Source organism: Rutidosis leptorrhynchoides, chromosome 7 (assembly GCF_046630445.1).
Source record: "Rutidosis leptorrhynchoides isolate AG116_Rl617_1_P2 chromosome 7, CSIRO_AGI_Rlap_v1, whole genome shotgun sequence".
In the NCBI taxonomy this organism is placed as follows: domain Eukaryota; kingdom Viridiplantae; phylum Streptophyta; class Magnoliopsida; order Asterales; family Asteraceae; genus Rutidosis; species Rutidosis leptorrhynchoides.
Window position 1 is genome coordinate 179,138,553 of NC_092339.1, and position 17,775 is coordinate 179,156,327.

At 34.8% G+C, this 17,775-nt stretch overlaps 1 long non-coding RNA gene across 5 annotated transcripts; it reads right to left on the reverse strand.

Annotated features, from left to right (window-relative positions):
- Positions 1-2,274: 2,274 nt before the first annotated feature.
- Positions 2,275-17,428, reverse strand: LOC139857772 (uncharacterized). 5 transcript variants are annotated; one of them, XR_011762679.1, is made up of 8 exons: positions 17,090-17,428; positions 16,505-16,557; positions 6,803-7,199; positions 6,632-6,720; positions 3,769-3,892; positions 3,602-3,700; positions 3,256-3,519; positions 2,275-2,828 (listed from the first exon to the last, which is right to left on the reverse strand). It is a non-coding gene; the product is annotated as an uncharacterized lncRNA (long non-coding RNA). The 5 variants fall into 5 exon arrangements; XR_011762680.1 differs by having other exon boundaries at positions 2,278-2,828; positions 3,616-3,700; positions 6,803-7,058; XR_011762677.1 differs by having other exon boundaries at positions 2,282-2,828; positions 3,616-3,700; positions 16,505-16,560.
- Positions 17,429-17,775: the final 347 nt, after the last annotated feature.

Here is a 17,775-nt window from a genome sequence, read left to right on the forward strand (position 1 = left end):
ACATTTGGACCTTGCTCGTCCTCGAGCAAGACTAGAATCAAATAGGCATCATAATCATAGAACAAGATCCAAGGCAATCAACATCAAGCATAAGAGAATAATAGATACCGACACCTTCCGCAAGATGACCATAGCATAATGCGCATACGAGCTCGAAAGATAATGATAACCAAATGAGAAAGCCTCGGCATAATCATGAGCATCCAAGTGAAAGCCTCAAATAACCACCAACAGAGCCAAAAATAATACCATTAGATAGAGCCAGGGTTGTAAGGTAGGTGAGCCATCCACAATTGTCCTCGGGTTCAGGACAACGACACAACAATCAAATAGCCGATTCACTCTTGGTTTCTAGACTGAAGTGCACATTTGAAAGAAGGGTCGTGGTATGAAGTCCCACTTGACCATATATGAAATAAACGTTTACTTAGGGTATGTGCTATCAAAGTTGTCCTGGTAGTGAACAAGCACACAGATAATTAACTAACCCAGTATATAATTAAATGGCAAACTACCTTCCGGGCGAAAAGGAAGGCGAAGGGAAAGCAATTATCAAAAGGGAAGGGTGTGTGTCAACCACAACTAGTCCGGTAATAACTGGGTCGATCAAGTTGTTGGTATTGTCAAGACGTGTGTTCCAAATTCTGTAGGCGATCTGTCTGTAACGCTGAAGTGAGTTTACATGACCCATTTATATTATTTAAAGTATTGCTTTCACAAAAATGTGGTAATGTAATTTTTTATCCTTGATTAATAAGACACTACTGGTATGATCAAGGCAATAGTTCATTACAAAATCATTGATGGTGTTGAAGGTAAGTATGAAGGTGTTAAAGGCATACGCGAGGGAGCTGTTTTGGTGAGCAGGAGTTTAGTAAAAGGTGTTCTTTAAAGATGGTGGATCTACGTAGAGTTGTGTTATATTGTTGTTGTTGTTGTTGTTTAAAATAAAATTTAGCTGTTGTTGTTTGAAATAAACTTTAGTAATGTGTTATTTGTTAGTTTAATTGTTGTTTAAAATAAAATTTATTTGTTGTTGTTGTCGTTGTTAATTGTGTAGTTTATTAATATGAATGTAAAACGATAAATAAGTTAAAAGATGAGTTCAATGTAATTAAACAAGTCTAATAAACCTAAATATTACAATCAATCAAATAAAATAGAACCAATCAATGTCCATGACGTCCTCTTGAATGATGTGGGTGTCCACCTGTTCCACCTTGTTGGTTGTCTATTCCTCTCACCTCCCCGGACTCGTCGTTCTGGAGTGATATCATCATCACCTGCTAAGTGAGGTCGGAATCATCGACATCGTATTTCCAACCATTAATTTCGAAATTCGACATTTTGTTGTGAGATTAGTGTTTTTTGTAGTTTTCAAGTTGTGATTTTGTTGATGTATAAACCTTAGTTTGATGTGTTTGAAATGTAATTGTGTTGTTTGTGATGTTATTAGAGTGAAGATAATGGTGATATAAATAAAAGTAAAAATGTAACAAATCTGAGCATGATAAGACATGGATTCAATCAATAATTTTATTGTATTATTGCACTGGAAACCGGACTTGCAAACGTGGGTTTTACTATTTGGTCAGAAAAGCCTGCAAACCGGCGTTTGAAAAGCTACTCACCCTGCCATCTGGACAAAAGGGTCACAATCCGGCGCTTGAAAACCTAGTTTTACTCAACCCGAGTTTGAAAATTCGGTTATACAAGATTTGTAAAAGTTTTTCCATATTTCTAGTTTTATAAATCTGTTTTTAAATATTACTATTTCAAAAATAATATCGTTTTTTAACATAACTTTTTTCAACTATAAACATAATAACCACCCTTTATTACTTTTAATTTCAAATTAAATTTGCATTCATTTTGGCAGAAGAGGAAAAAAAAAGAAGAAGCTAATCCTGTAATAAAGCAAATCAGATTGAAAACTCAACGGATTTATGTACATAAACAGAGTATTTGTAAGCACTAAAATAACATAAGTAATGTTATTTAAGAAATACTCCACATGACAATTTACATCTTTCAGTATATGTATATTTGCTATTTGCTATACACATAAAACAACATATGAATTTAAATGGTTTAAAATATCATTTTTAAACATGAGTGGTCTACAAAAACAAAATGGTAAAATTATGTATCCTCATCATATAATCCTACTATAAAAATCTATATAAAAATTTTCTTTTCGTCGTCAAGAGAGGAGTTGCTATGTTCAAATAAGATAGTAATGCATATATTCGACACTTTAAATAGAGGTATGCCTTTTTAAAGATTTGAATATTGGTATAAACCTGAAACTGAAATTCCAAACCTTTTATGAACTAAACTCAAGGTTATAAAAGTTGCGAGTTGGAAACGAGTTGGTCGGGACCTTGGAAAGACAAGTTGGTGGAGTCGAGGATGAGTTAGGCATTGACCAACATTGACATTTAGTAATAAACTAGCAACAGTCCAGCCGCGCGTTGCAACGGCGTTATTTGGGTTGACCGTCGAGTTCGTTTTGTTTTGTGATCATTTTTACGTAGCTTTACGATTCCTAAAATTATCCGTAGTGTTTATAGTTTGTCATTGCACATGATTACTCCGTAGCACTATTTATTTACATTAGCAAAATGAATACGACATTTAGATACGATTACTTTGTAGCACAACGGCAGACATTGTTGTTGGTTATTGCTTAGTCCCTTTTTTTGTTGCGTTTTCTTCGTCTTTAGGGAATTTTAGGGAAGAAGGTTATTATCGACATCCTCGGGTTCATATGACCTCACAGCTAGTTGAACCCATAATAATGTTTGACAATGAGGGAGACCTCTTTTCTGAAATTCAATTAGTAATTTAGTATACAGATATTTTAATCGAAAGAACAATCACAATATTTAATACTGTGTTGGAACAATAACTCATTAGTATCCAGTAAAAACAAAAGATATTCATGTAACACCAGAATAACACTAAGCATTAGAAACAACAGAATGATAAGATGGACTACATATGATATAAATATATATATAAATAATTTTCGTTTAAAGCAAAAACTTGATGTCCAGAACAGAAACAGATGCCAAGTCTGCAACAAATGGGTCTGGCTATTTGTGTTTAGGTGTAAGTGTGCTAACGTTGATAACATACACAAATGGGAATATCAAATGATTGTAAAATATAAGCTAAAAGAAAGTCACACATACTGTATAATGTTAAGATATCAGACTCTGAAATATAAATTTAATGATACAAAGTAAATACCTGTTTTATAAGGTTTGAAAATTCTTCTTCTTTTAAGACCGCTATAAATTGTTGAACCTTCATGTGAAAAATTCGGGCTACAATATCCGCACGATGACTTGTTAACATATTTTTTCATTCTTTTTGAAGAAGTTGAACATATATCACCACTCACACCATCAATAGCAGATGAAGAATTGGTTCCTACGTACTTGTGATTGTGTTTAATATGATTTTTTTTTTCTTATTGTGTAAACTGAGGGTCTTTCTTCGAGAATTGTGAACCTGGTCCAGTTTAACTGAAGTGATGAGTTCAATGCATATTTTCCCCGCACTTGTTTTTGAAAATGAAGATGTGTAGACTTACTGATCGGTACTTACTACGCGCAGATTGATTCATGGTACTTGGGTACATCGCGGATCAAGTACCAGTGGATTGCAGGGGAACTTGTTAGCTGAACTTTACCTGCATAAATGTTGACCTTAAGAGATGATTAAAGACAGGATAAATAGGTGCATAGTAGAGTTCATTACCTTCTGGATTTTTCACCCAACAGGAGCTGACTGCCATAATAAATGGTTTTGGCAGTGATTCATAATAAGCCTTGTCGAAATTAGTTGCTAATTCATTCCATAGCGTCGTTGGACGATGTTGTCACTGTTTACATTTGTTGTATTATATGTTGTTAATATTTGAATGTATAATATTTTTTTAGGAAAAGGGGACGGTACCCCGGAAAATTTTATATCAACCAAATAAAAATGAATACATGGGGGATGTTATTTAGTGGAACATCCGAAACACTTTTACACTTTCCTAGCAATCTAGAAAGCATAAAATCTAAATATACACCATATTTCATCTCTATACCAATAAAATACAAAATCGATACAATCACCAATACCATTCCTATATGACCTATTACTCATACCCAGATGAAGATCCACCTGCAAATAAATGTATTTTAAATTAAAATCACAGTGCGTACCTTTATACTTCAACATGATCCACATCCTTTGGTAGCACTCTGAATAATTCAGCTCTTGATCTTCATAATCTTCATAATCTTCAAAACAACATATTTCGCAATCTTTAAATTTTAAACCTTGAATGCCTTTAAACTTCAAACTTCTATTTTTTTCAACCAAAACACCATCTAGCCATGTTGCCTTTTCCCTTGTATCATCCATGCTATCCAATGCACAAATCCAAGATCTGCAATAGCTATCAACAAAAGACACTACATGACCATATATTGCTCTATTTTTTATAATTTCATTTTTACAATCCCATATAACTACTAGAATCAGATTACAATGAGACATGACAAATTGACTAGGTAGAGTCAAACCTGCCATACTACATATACACATACAAACCATAAACCAGTCACTTATGAAAGAATAATGATAATCAATCATTATGACTTGGATTAGGTTTAACCATGACATTTACCATATCAAATCTCCATATATCAGCAGCAATTTTGACCTGATCAGATGGAATGATTTTTAGCCCAAGTAGCCTTAATTTAATCACCTCCTGAATTGCATTACAGATCACCTTTGCTGTTTTTAGCTCTCCTTTAAATATTCTAGCGTTACTTTCCTGCCATATGAAGTAAATGGTAGCAGCAACCACCAGTCTACCAATAATACTCCAAATTGATTTATTACATGGAATTTTGACAAATAGGTCAACAAGACCATTCCATGACGGATCATCCTCAACAATTTTGTCAATAATATCATCAATATGCGCTTTACCCTTAAAGGATTTCCACACCTCTTTAGCAAATGAACAATCAATAAATAGATGTTTGTGGGAATCCTTAATAGTATTACACAAAGGGCATACCTGGTTAGTGATAATTTCCCACTTCTCCATTCTGTCTTGAGTAGTGAGTCTTGATTGAACAGCTAACCAAAGGTTGAAACCATGTTTTGGAATATTCTGAGAAAACCATACCAGTTTGCACCATTTAACCTCCTCCCTTGTTTGCCTAAAATCATTCCAAGCAATATTGACACTGAATTTCACTAGTTTTCCCTTTTTATCACACCATTCTATTGAATCAGCAACATCCATTCTGAAATCAGGATTAAAGGAACACAATGTTGTATCATATTTCTCAATAAACTCCACAGGCCAAACCCAAACCCCATTTCTAAAACAATTGCTAACATAGCATGTTCTGCCCAATCCACTAACATATATATCTCTATTGGAAAATAGATTACATAATGGACCAGCAGGATGCCAATTATCAAACCAAAAAGATGTATTCAGCCCATTGCCAATATTATGAACAAAGCTCATTCTGAATTTACTTCTTAAGCTTAACAAACATCTCCAGCTATATGAATCATCATCACATAGTTTCACCTCCCAGAAGTTTTTCCCTTGTAACTTATAAGTATTGATCCATTTTACCCACAAGGACTTCTTATTAGTGACAACATTCCACATATGTTTAGCAATAAAAGTGGTATTCCAATCATACAGTGATCTTAAACCAAGGCCCCCTTCCGATTTGGGTAAGCATACACTGTTCCAGGCCACTTTTGCAAGCACTCTACTCTTATCATATGCACCCCATAAAAAATTTCTCAGTATTTTTTCAATATCATAAATCACAGTTTTGGGCAATAAGAACATGGACATCCAATACACTTGCATAGATTGAAGAACAGAAGCAACAAGTTGCAATCTACCAGCATAAGATAGAAATTTGTTTCTCCAATCCTGAATCCTTTTTCTGACACTATCCACCATCGCACTGCAGTTTTTACAATGTAATCTTGAAGAAATTAGAGGAACACCGAGGTATTTAACAGGCAATTTACCAATGGCATAAGGCATAATCTGACTTATTTCCAATCTACTACCTTCATCAACATTACCCAAAAAGATAGTACTCTTAGATACATTAGGCACTAGACCAGAATAAGAGCCAAATTCATCCAATGAGTCTTAAAATTCTAATAGAGGTAATATCACTTTTGCAGAACATCATTAAATCATCAGCAAAACAGATATGGGTCAGTTTAAGCTCATTACATTTTGGATGATATTGAAAATTACCATTTTCCTCAATTCTTCTGTTAATACATAAATTCAGGACTTCCATCACAAGAGTAAAAAGGTAAGGGGATAGAGGATCACCCTGTCTAATACCCCTTTTCCCTTTAAAGTACCCATGTTGTGCCCCATTGATAGCAATAGCATACGAAAGAGTAGTAACACAAGCCATCAACCATCTAATCATTATATCATGAAAACCAAACATCTTCAAACACTTTTCAAGAAAAGACCTGTCAACTGTGTCATAAGCTTTTTGAATGTATAATATTTGGATATGAATTTATTGGAAAAGTTGGTTTATGGTTTTGTTACCTTAGATTCTTGATGTTGATTGTTTGACATTTTATGTGTAGTGTTTGCATTTCCGGTAGGTCTAATATCCCCAACTTCATGTATAAATCCTATATAATATGTTTTGTTTTGTGCAATAATGTTAGATACATGTATGTATCTAAGCATAAAATGAGTAGTGAGTTTCGTTACCTGTGAGGATCGGAGTATCATGTCTCACTTCATGTCTCACAATAGCATGAAATTACCTGAAAATTGCAGCAAATAAGGAAGAAAATGAGAAACCGTATCTGTTGCAGAAACTTTAGCTCGGAGCTTGATGATATTAGCTTGCTCATCTTTTGGTGCCACATTTTTTTCCTTTTGGGGGATTTTAGGAAAAGCTACTCTTGACCATGTAATTACGTCGTGGCATTTCATCTACATCTGTAACGACCCGTCAAAATCGCTATTAACGCGGTACGTTATTCATTGATTTTATAGTGAGGTTTTGACCTCTACATGATACGCTTTGTAAACATTGCGTTCTCTTGAAAAGGCACACCATAAATGAATATCTAATTCCAAGGTTTTCGACATCTGATGATTTCTACATATAGACAATCACCGTTAATAATAGTTTACAATAATACATCCGTTGACAATGCAGTCAAAATAAGATACATGGTGATGATTTTGTGAATGCAAAGTTTTCTCGAATAAAACATGTATGACTCCATGCACATAGCTTGTATAACGTATAAGCAAACAGCGGAAGACTTCTAGGAACCTGAGAATAAACATGCTTAATAGTGTCAGCACAAAGGTTGGTGAGTTCATAGTTTTAATATTGCGCATACTCTGTATATAAAGGTGGATCACAAGATTTCAGTTGTTACATCCAAAACGTTTATCAAAATATTCTACAAAATTGAGCACCCTGGTAACTAAACTTAACGTATATATATAATAAATACCCCTGTTTTAACATACATGCAACCAACATGTACAATACACGCAAACCAACGTGTACTAAACTCAAATAGCATACGTCTGTTTTATAGTTCAGGCTAGGGTTTCTATACCTGGAACAGACGGGGATGTCAAGCCCTATGGATCCATATACAACTATTCGCGCCCACCAGTTCTTATAACCGGCAGCTACTAGTTACCAAAGCTAAGGGATTTTCGGTTCAAACTCAGTGTAGAATTAAGCATGTACTTGCGTCCATTGCATTTAAAATAAAGTGCATGTATTCTCGGTCCAAAAATATAGATTGCAAAAGCAATTAAAAAAGGATCTATAAACTCACGTATCAACATTGTAGTTCAATATTGTAGGAAAAGTATGCAAACGCAACGGAAATGACAAATGAAAGGTTAGCCTTTGATTCACCCATGGTACCCACGAACATTACCCATAACCTCCATAGCTATAACCCATAACCTCCATAGCTCTATCCCGCTCGTAAAACCCGTTTTGAAATTACTCGAACATAACCTCGTCGTAGTATTTTATGTACAATACCAATAATAACGCTATCTAATAATACTAATACCAATAATTATTCGTCGGGCTTGATTACCCGAGGTTTTACCTTCTATGAGGGAGCCAATGTGCTCCTTCAAAGGAGGGTTTCCTCGCTTACCCAAAAAAAAAAAAATAATAATAAGATTAATAATAATAATCTTTAATAATAATAATAATAATAATAATAATAATAATAATAATAATAATAATAATATAATTATATATATAGAGAGCAGAGAGATTGAGAGAAAATAAGTGATGAATTCGGCCGAAACTGATCGAGCTTTATAGGCCAGAATTGGACTGAGGGGCTCCGCGATCGTGGCCCTCTTCCTCTTTGTATCTCCGCGATCGCGAAGATTGCGGTTCCAGCTCATTATCATTTGGTTTCTAGTTTGTCGACATAATATTATATATATATATATATATATATATATATATATATATATATATATATATATATATATATATATATATATATATATATATATAGGGAACCAATCCATGGATAAGCAATTTTAGGGGTACAAATTAGATAAGTAAATATGAGCCACACATTTCATAATTTTAATACAAAGCCTAATTTTGAACTGAAAAACGCGGAGGGATATTATGGTAATTTAATAATTCAATTTTGTTATCTTTTATCAGTCGCGTCTTTATCATCAGGTACCAAATTAAAATCCCAAAACCTAGGTTTTCCAGTTTTCCTTTTAATGTCACACTCTGGATCTTCGGAAACCTACCGTCAAAAATCTCCGGCGAAATCGAGTAACAATTTCCGATGAACCAATCCTTACAAACGAGTGATACGGAACTCCGATCTTTGAGCTAATTAACGAAAGTATTGGTTATACAACTTCGTCCGGGAACGAAATTGCTGGCGCCGAAGATTATTCCGGTAATTGTGCATCTGGTGATTTGAGAGTAATTTGTGATTTGAGAGTAATTTGTGATTTGAAATTGATAGCTTTGTGACATCAAACGAATCCTAATTTGTATTTTACTGTACTTGAAACTCTAGCATTAAATTAAGCCACAAAATTTGTTATTATATATATTCAATTGTTCTTCAAGATGTGTAGTTTTGTGATGCGTAAACAGGTGATTTGAGAGTAATTTGTATTCCTAGTTTTATGGCTTGGATTATTGTGATTTGAGAGTAATTTGTGCATTTCCTTTTGAAATATCAAGTAATGGATATCGTTCACTTATATATTTGTTAATAGTTTGGCACATGATATATTAACTTGATGTGCTTAATATTTGTTCTTTGTTATGCATCGTTATCTTTGTGTTTATCTTTCTACTGTAATGGCTCCAGTGTCAGACTTCATAATAGTTTTGTATGTGGTGGTAATATAGGCTGTATCGTGCAGGTTAGTGATGTGAAAGAAGAATATAGAAACGGTTTAGGGAGATGTATATCCTGCTGCACAACATATGCTTATTCATCAGGGTAAAGTGCTTAAAGATGGAACCACCTTAGAAGAGAACAAAGTTGCTGAAATTCTGTTATAGTCATTATGTTATCTAAGGTAAACTTAACTCTCTTTTATCTTCTGAAATTATTGTCGTATTACTTTTATGTTTCTTTTATTTGGCAAAAATGGCAGCAGTTTTGGTACTCTTAGTGGCAGAATATTCAGTTGCTTATCTTAAAGTTTATCACATAATAATGTGGTGTAGTATGTCTTTTAATATTGTGTAAGAAATAAAAACTAGACTTACTGATGACGAATGCAAACCAAGATTTAAGTTCATTGGTCCAAGTTTATGTATGATTATAGTGCTTAAATTTTCTTTTAGTTCCATTGTGAAAGCTAATATTAATATGTTATTTTCATTTATTTAACAACTGCTCCGAAGGTACTGACCTTTTTAACTTTTAATGTGTTGCACTTTTGGTTATTATTTTAGTCACAACGTTTTTATCTTGATATTTTTTTATCATTCATTTGATATTTGTATCATTCATCGGGTATTTTTTATCATTCATGGCGTTCTTTTATCATTCTTCGCTTATCATTCATTAGCTATCTTTATCATTCACTGGGTATTTTTATCATTCATCTGATATTTTTATTATTCATCGGATATTTTTATCATTCATAAGGTATTCTTTTTCGTTCATCACGTTCTTTTACCATTCATCAGATATTTTTACCATTCATTAGGTATCTTCATCATTCATCGGGTATCATTAATCAGTTATTTTTATTTCTAAGTTATTCATATGAGAAAAAGAGTTTATGTAAGCTTGCTTACCCATCAAAGGAAACTTTTGGTTATTATCTCAAAAGTATTGGACATGGTATTGAAGCTAAAGTTCAAGTTGCTGCATAGAAATGGGGACGCAGTGTGTAATTTTTTTTTTTTTTTTTCGTTTTCTCGTTTTGCTTTTGAATTAGTTTTTGGTGTTTTAAAATATATTCATTATTTTTCTCTAGTTGCTTTTGAATTCTTATTTGTTTATGAATTTAGGTTGAGTGAAATGGAGTATTTAACGACTATATTGTCGTCTAATCGAGTTTATGATGTTGCGATTCAATCTCCTTTATCACTTGCGCTTAAAAATGGGGTGATGAATGATAAAAAAAACAAAATGAATGACAATAGGAGGTGATGAATGATTAAAAACAAGATGAATGATAACTTTGGAGTGATGAATGATATAAAATGAGGTGATGAATGATAAAAATTTTCGGATGAATGATAAAAAATTTTATCATTCATCACCTCCTTTTTATCATTCATCTTGTTTTTTTATCATTCTTCACCTCATTTTTGTCATTCATCTTGTTTTTTATCATTCATCGCCTTCTTTTTATCATTTATCACCTCCTTTTTTCAATTCATCACCTCCTTTTTTGCAACTCTTTTTATCATTCATTATATCTTTTTGTATCATTCATCTTGTGTTTAATCATTCATCACTTACTTTTTATTATTCATCTTGTTTTTTATCATTCATGGCCTTATTTTTATCATTCATCACCTCATTTTTTGTCATTCATCTTTTTTTTTTATCATTCTTCACCTCATTTTTTTGCAAATCTTTTATCATTCATTATATCTTTTTTTTTTATCATTCATTAGATCTTTTTTTATAATTCACCTCCTTTTTATCATTTATCACCTAATTTTTATATGAATGGCTACAATTAGATGAATGATGATTGTTTGATAATTGGGCATTTGGTCTAGTGGTATGATTCTCGCTTTCGGTGCGGGAGGTCCCGAGTTCGATTCTCGGAATGCCCCATATTTTTTATAAACGTAATCATGATAACGGTTTGATGAATGATAATAGTTTAATGAATGATAACATTTTGATGCACGATAATTGTTTTGTGATGAATGATAACTGTTTCCTTTTGAATGATAACATTTTTTACTTCTAATTGACATGTGATTGTTACTAAAACTTTTATCATACAACATATTTTTTTTTTATTCATCTTATTTTTATATCATTCATCAGTTTTTTTTATCATTCATCATATTTTCATAAATGATAACTGTTTAATGAATGATAACTTAGATGAATCATAACTTTTTTCTGATGAATGATAATTTTTTTGTGATGAATGATAATTGTTGCTTTTATGAATCATAACTGTTTGATGAATAATAATTGTTTGATGAATGATAATTGTTTTAATAAATGATAATCATTTTGTGATGAATGGTTATTGCTTTCTTATGAATAATAAGTGTTTTTAAAAAAAAAATAACTATTCGATGAAAGATAACTCAAATGAATGATAGTTTTTTCTGATGAGTTGTAATTGTTGCTTTTATGAATCATAACTGTGTAATGAATGATAATTGTTTGATGAATTATAATTGTTTTTCGATGAGTGATAAATGTTTTAATGAATGATAATGTTTTAATGAATGATAATCATTTTGTGATGAATAATTTGATGAATGATAATCATTTTGGTGGTGGTTGGTGGTTGGTGATGGATGGTGGGTGTTTGTGGTTGATGGTGGTGGTTGATGGTGGTGGTGGTTGGCGGTGGTTAGTGGTGGTGGGTGGTGGTTAGTGGTGGTTAGTGGTGGTGGTTGGTTGGTGGTGGTGGATTGTGGTGGTGGTTAGTGGTGGTTGGTGGTGCTTGTTGGTGGTGGTGGTGATAGCTGGTCGTGGTTGGTGGTGGTGGTGGTGGTAGTGATGGGTGGGGGGGGGGGGGTGTGGTGGTGGTGGGTGGTGGTGGTGATGAGTGTTGGTGGTTAGTTGTGGTTGGTGGTGGGTGATGGTGGTGGTGGTGGTGGTGGTGGGTGATGGTGGTTGGTAGTGGTGGTGAGTAGTGGGTGGTAGTTGGTGGTGGTGTGTGGAGGGGGTGGTGGTGGTGTGTGGTGGTGGGTGGTGGTGGTGATTGGTGGTTGGTGGTGGTGGTTGGTGGTGGTGTGTGGTGGTATGTGGTGGTTGGTGGTGTGTAGTGGTGGGTGGTGCATGTGGTTGGTGGTGGGTGGTAGTTGGTGATGTGTGGTGGTGGTGTGTGGTGGGGGGTGGTGGCGGTGGTTGGTGGTGCTGGTGGTTGGTGGTGCTGGTTGGTTGGTGGTGGTGGTGTTGATGGTTGGTGGTGGTGATGGTTGGTAGTGGCGGTGGGTGGCGGTGTTGGTGGTGTGTGGTGATGGGCGGTGGTTGGTGATGTATGGTGGTGGTGGTGGGTAGTGGTGGGTGGTACATGTGGTTGGTGGTGTTGGTTGGTTGGTGGTGGTGGTGATGGTGGTAGTTGGTGGTAGTTTGTGGTGGTTTGTGGTTGGCAGTGGTTGGTGGTGGTGGTGTGTATTGGTGGGTGGTGTTGGTTGGTGGTGGGGTGGGTTGGTGGTGGTGGTGGAGGTTGGTGGTGGTGGTGGTTGGTGGTGGGTGGAGGTTGGTGGTGGTGGGGGTGGTGGTGGTTGGTGGTGGGGGTGGGTGGTTGGTGGTGTGTGGTGGTGGGTGATGGCGGTTGGTAGTGGTGGGTGGTGGTTGATGGTTGGTGGTGGTGGAAGTGGTTGGTGGTGGGTGGTGGTGGGTGATGGCGGTTGGTAGTGGTGGGTGGTGGTTGATGGTTGGTAGTGCTGGATGTGGTTGGTGGTGGGTGGTGGATGGTTGTGGTTAGTGGTGGTAGTTAGTGGTTGTTGGTGGTGGTTTAGTGGTGGTGGATGGTGGTGGACGGTTGTAGTGGTGGTTTATGGTGATTGGTGGTTGTGGTTGATGGCGGTGGTTGATGGTGGTTGGTGGTGTGGTTAGTGGTGGTGGTGGTGGAGGTTGGTGGTGGTGGTTGTGGTTGGTTCTGGTGTTGGTTGATGGTGGTGGTGGTTGGTTTGTGGTGGTTGGTTGGTGGTGGGTGGTGGTTGGTGGTGGTGGGTAGTGATAGGTGGTGGTTGGTGGTGGTGGTGGTTGTGGGTGGTGGTGGTTGGTGATGGTGGTGATTGTGGGTGGTAGTGGTGGTGGTGTGTGGTGGTGGTGGGTGGTAGTGGATGGTGGTGGTGGTGGGTGGTGGTTGGTGGTGGTCGTGGGTGGCGCTGGTTGGTTGTGTTGATTGATGGTGCGGGTTGGTGATGGTGGTGGTTGGAGGTGGTGGTGGTGGTTGGTGGTGGGGGGTGGTGGTGGGTGGGGGTGGTGGTGGGTGGTGGGTGTGGTGGTGGTATGTGGTGGTGGGAGGTGGTGGTGGTGTTGGGTGGTGTTGGGTGGTGGTGGGTGGTGGTTTGTGGTGGTGGTGGGTGGTGGTTTGTGGTGGATGGTGGTGGTGATTGGTGGGTGGTGGTGGTGGTAGGTGGTGGTTGGTGGGTGGTGATGGTTGGTGGTGGTGGATGGTGGTTGTGGGTGGTGGTGATGAAGGTGGTTCATAATATGTTAACTTTTGTATAATTATTTTTCATTAATTATAATTATTAAAATGACATTTTTACCCTTCTATGTATTTTAAGCTAAATTGAAACTTTATGATATTTTGTGGTTCATATTTGCTTATTCAGTTTGTACTCATTTTAAGCTTAGCCACGGATCGTGCCCCTATATATATATATATATATATATATATATATATATATATATATATATATATATATATATATATATATATATATATTATGTAGTAATATTTATAATAAGGGGAATGATTCTCACACACACTTTTTTGATTCTCACACACCTATTTTAACCTTTTACTCTTCTAATAATACTCAATTGGTGTGTGAGGATCAAAAAAGTGTGTGTGAGAATCATCCCCCTTATAATAATTATATATATATTATATTATATTCTCATGCAAAGTTGACTTTAATTTTCGCTCCGTCGACTTGTACGTTGACACTTGACTTATGTCCCGGTTCCAGTTTTTCGAACGTCATTTCGTACGCTGTAAAATCTTGTACTTTACGTTTCGTGTATTGTACCTTTATCAATAACAAGACTCAAATCAATGGAAAACTATCCCACTCGAAGTGTAACTTAGTCATTTGAGTGTTTTGGTCATTTGCGTTCTTAAATCATTTTCTTGTTATTTATAATTTCTAAAATTTATAACAATAATAGATAATGATAATAACTTTACTAATCTTAAAGTTTTATAATATGTTTCTACTTCTCGTACTTTTGACACTAAATCAATATTTTAGTTTTCTAAACTAATCATATTCAAATCTGTTACTAGAACGTATGTTTATTTTAAATCCGTTTTAAATTTATTTGATAACAATCGAGCGAATGTTACTCTATTTTACTAATATATCTTGTTTATATATATATATATATATATATATATATATATATATATATATATATATATATATATATATATATATATATATATATATATATACACACGCTTAAACTAACACGTTTTATTACAAATATGTTATCTAAAACAAGTAAGTATAACGTTATACGTTTAATACTTCGTTAAGGTCTCCAAGTCATATTCTTAATTAATAGATTTCATTACTTAATAGATTATATCAATCAAATTGTTTAATGTTTTAATTTCTCAACTTACTATACACACACACACACACACACAGATATATTTGTGTGTGTGTGTGTATATATATATATATATATATATATATATAATGTTCGTGATTCGTTGGGAATAGTCGAAGAGTAATTGAATATATGAACACAGTTTCAAAGTTTTTGAGACTCAACATTACAGCTTTGCTTATCGTGTCGGAAACATTTAAAGATTAAGTTTAAATTTGGTCAGAAATTTCCGGGTCGTCACAACATCAATATTGGTGAGCATAAAAATTAGCATATTCGAAGACTAAAATTGCGACGGTAGTGACATATAGGGCTGACCGGGGTCTTACTTCAAATGTGAAGATCTAGGAAAGAAAACTTTTTTTATATATAAAACAACCACTTTTCAACTGATTTTAGGTTCCACACAATCCGATATAATCTCTTACACCATGACCACTGAAAATTATACTCTCCTACCTTTCTATAGACAGCTTATTTGATAAAAACGGAGCTACGATTTAAAAGATATGACTACGTAAACAGCCAAAAAGTTTGACTGATGCTGTTACATATAACCCTTACAGAAGGTGCATCATACCATTCCCATTTTGACATCAAATTAAAGCCTTTTATACTCAACAAACCTAAACATATCGTATATCATTTTGAAGCTTTTTGGGTCTACTTTGTAACCCACTTATTAGTTTTTACTGAAACCATACTCTTTTCAACTTATAAGATCGTAAAGTAAGTCCGAGTCTTTTTTGACACTTAACAAAATAGTAAAAAGTTTCCGTTGATAACCCAAAATTTAAACTAACCGATATGGGCGCTGACCCGATTAATACTATAAGTCTATAATGATATGCCTAAAATGTTGGGGGCTTTTGTTTTCTTAAAATTACGCATACGGGTCAAATAGGAGCATATGACCCAAATTGGTTATAAATTCCCATTTCAACCAAAATATGCCAAGAATCAATTTTTTAAAAACACTAAAACTTGCAAACTTACATAACTCGATATAGTGGACATGTCCATGCTGACCATCACCCATTTTGACACTTTTTAGCCCAAACGGGTTAAGTGTTTAAATAGTCATCAAAATGACTTTTCATCATTTTGAATATAGTTATACCATCATTTTACTTCCGAAAGTCTCGTAAAACCATAATATACTCATATATTTAAACATGACTCAAAAGTTGCAGTTTTTACAAACCGATGTTGATATAGAATCTGTCCCAGTTATACGATTCAATAACTTGTAGCATAATTGCAACACAAAAAGCATAGAAAGTAATATAAGACTGAATCAAAATGAATAGGATGTAACTACCTGGAGCAGAATTCGATGACAAACTCTCGATACATATGTTATGACAAAAGCTTATATGCATCATATATACAACAAGGCAAGAATTACCTTGAGTCGGAATCTTGAGATGCGAAATCAAATTGGTCCACCTGCTGGTACTCCTGCTATTTTTGAACAACAAACTTATCATTACCATGTTGCAAACCCTTTTTGTGGCAATTACCTTTAAATACATGAACAATGAGAAAACGAACAGATTACAGTCAAATATAGTCAAGCAACAGCAGAAACAACCAACTGAACTCGAATTTGTAGAAAACTAACAATATGCAATAAACAATACACTTGAACAAGCACATGAAACGCCAAAATAACACATAAAAACTATAATATAGGCAAAATATAAAAAACCAACACGCCTTCAAAACACACAATGAAAGATAAGATTAGCTGAGAAATTGCAGAAATTAACAAACAGATTGAAAAATATAATCAATGTTAGCAACTGAACAATAAGCTCGTAATTTAGGTGTTTATTTGTGTAGATTAGCTTTTATAGTAACAATAATACAATTATACAGTAATAGTAGAGAACATAGCCATTACAAAGTTGATCAAAATTAAACCCTAACATTTACAAATAGATTATAATTAAAAATTAAAAATTACAGCATTTAAAATCAGAAACCCTACCTTAAAGGCTTGAGCAAGTTCATCAATATATGCAGAAGGCTGAAGATATCTTGTGTCCTTCACGTCGGTCTTCTGTATTACTAAATAACCGATCAAAATGTTGTCAATTGGGGGCTCTAAACAGAAATGCATATTTTGATTCTATTGCTTTATGAGCCCTAATTTTGAGGCAGCAAAAGATAGCGGGGTTTTTTCATCTCAGTCGATTAGCGAAATTGTAGAGAACATTGTGAGATGAGGAGGTGTGTTTCTATGATGATCAGTTGCAGGTGTTGTGGGTGGGTGGGTGAGTGAGTGGGAAGAAGGGAAAGAAGTGAGAGGCTGAAGTTAAGATGAGAAAAGTAGAAGTTTCAGGAAGGAAAGAAACAAAAAAAAAAAAAAAAAAAACGACAACCATAGTGGGTGGGAGTCCTTTTAGACAATCGGAGTGAGGGAATTTTACGTTAGTTAGTATGTGTATTAATAATAATATTAACATAAAACGCATAAATTACCAATATATCGATGTGTGGTATATATACATCGATGTGTGTGTGTCTGTGTGGGTGCGTATATGTATATGTATATGTATATGTATATATCTTGTTTGTCTGTATGTCTACCTGAAATTAAATGGTTATGTGCACTATTTTATTCATGCTCTTTGCCCTACTGTTGTGCATTACTGCTATATGTGTCCCCTTTAT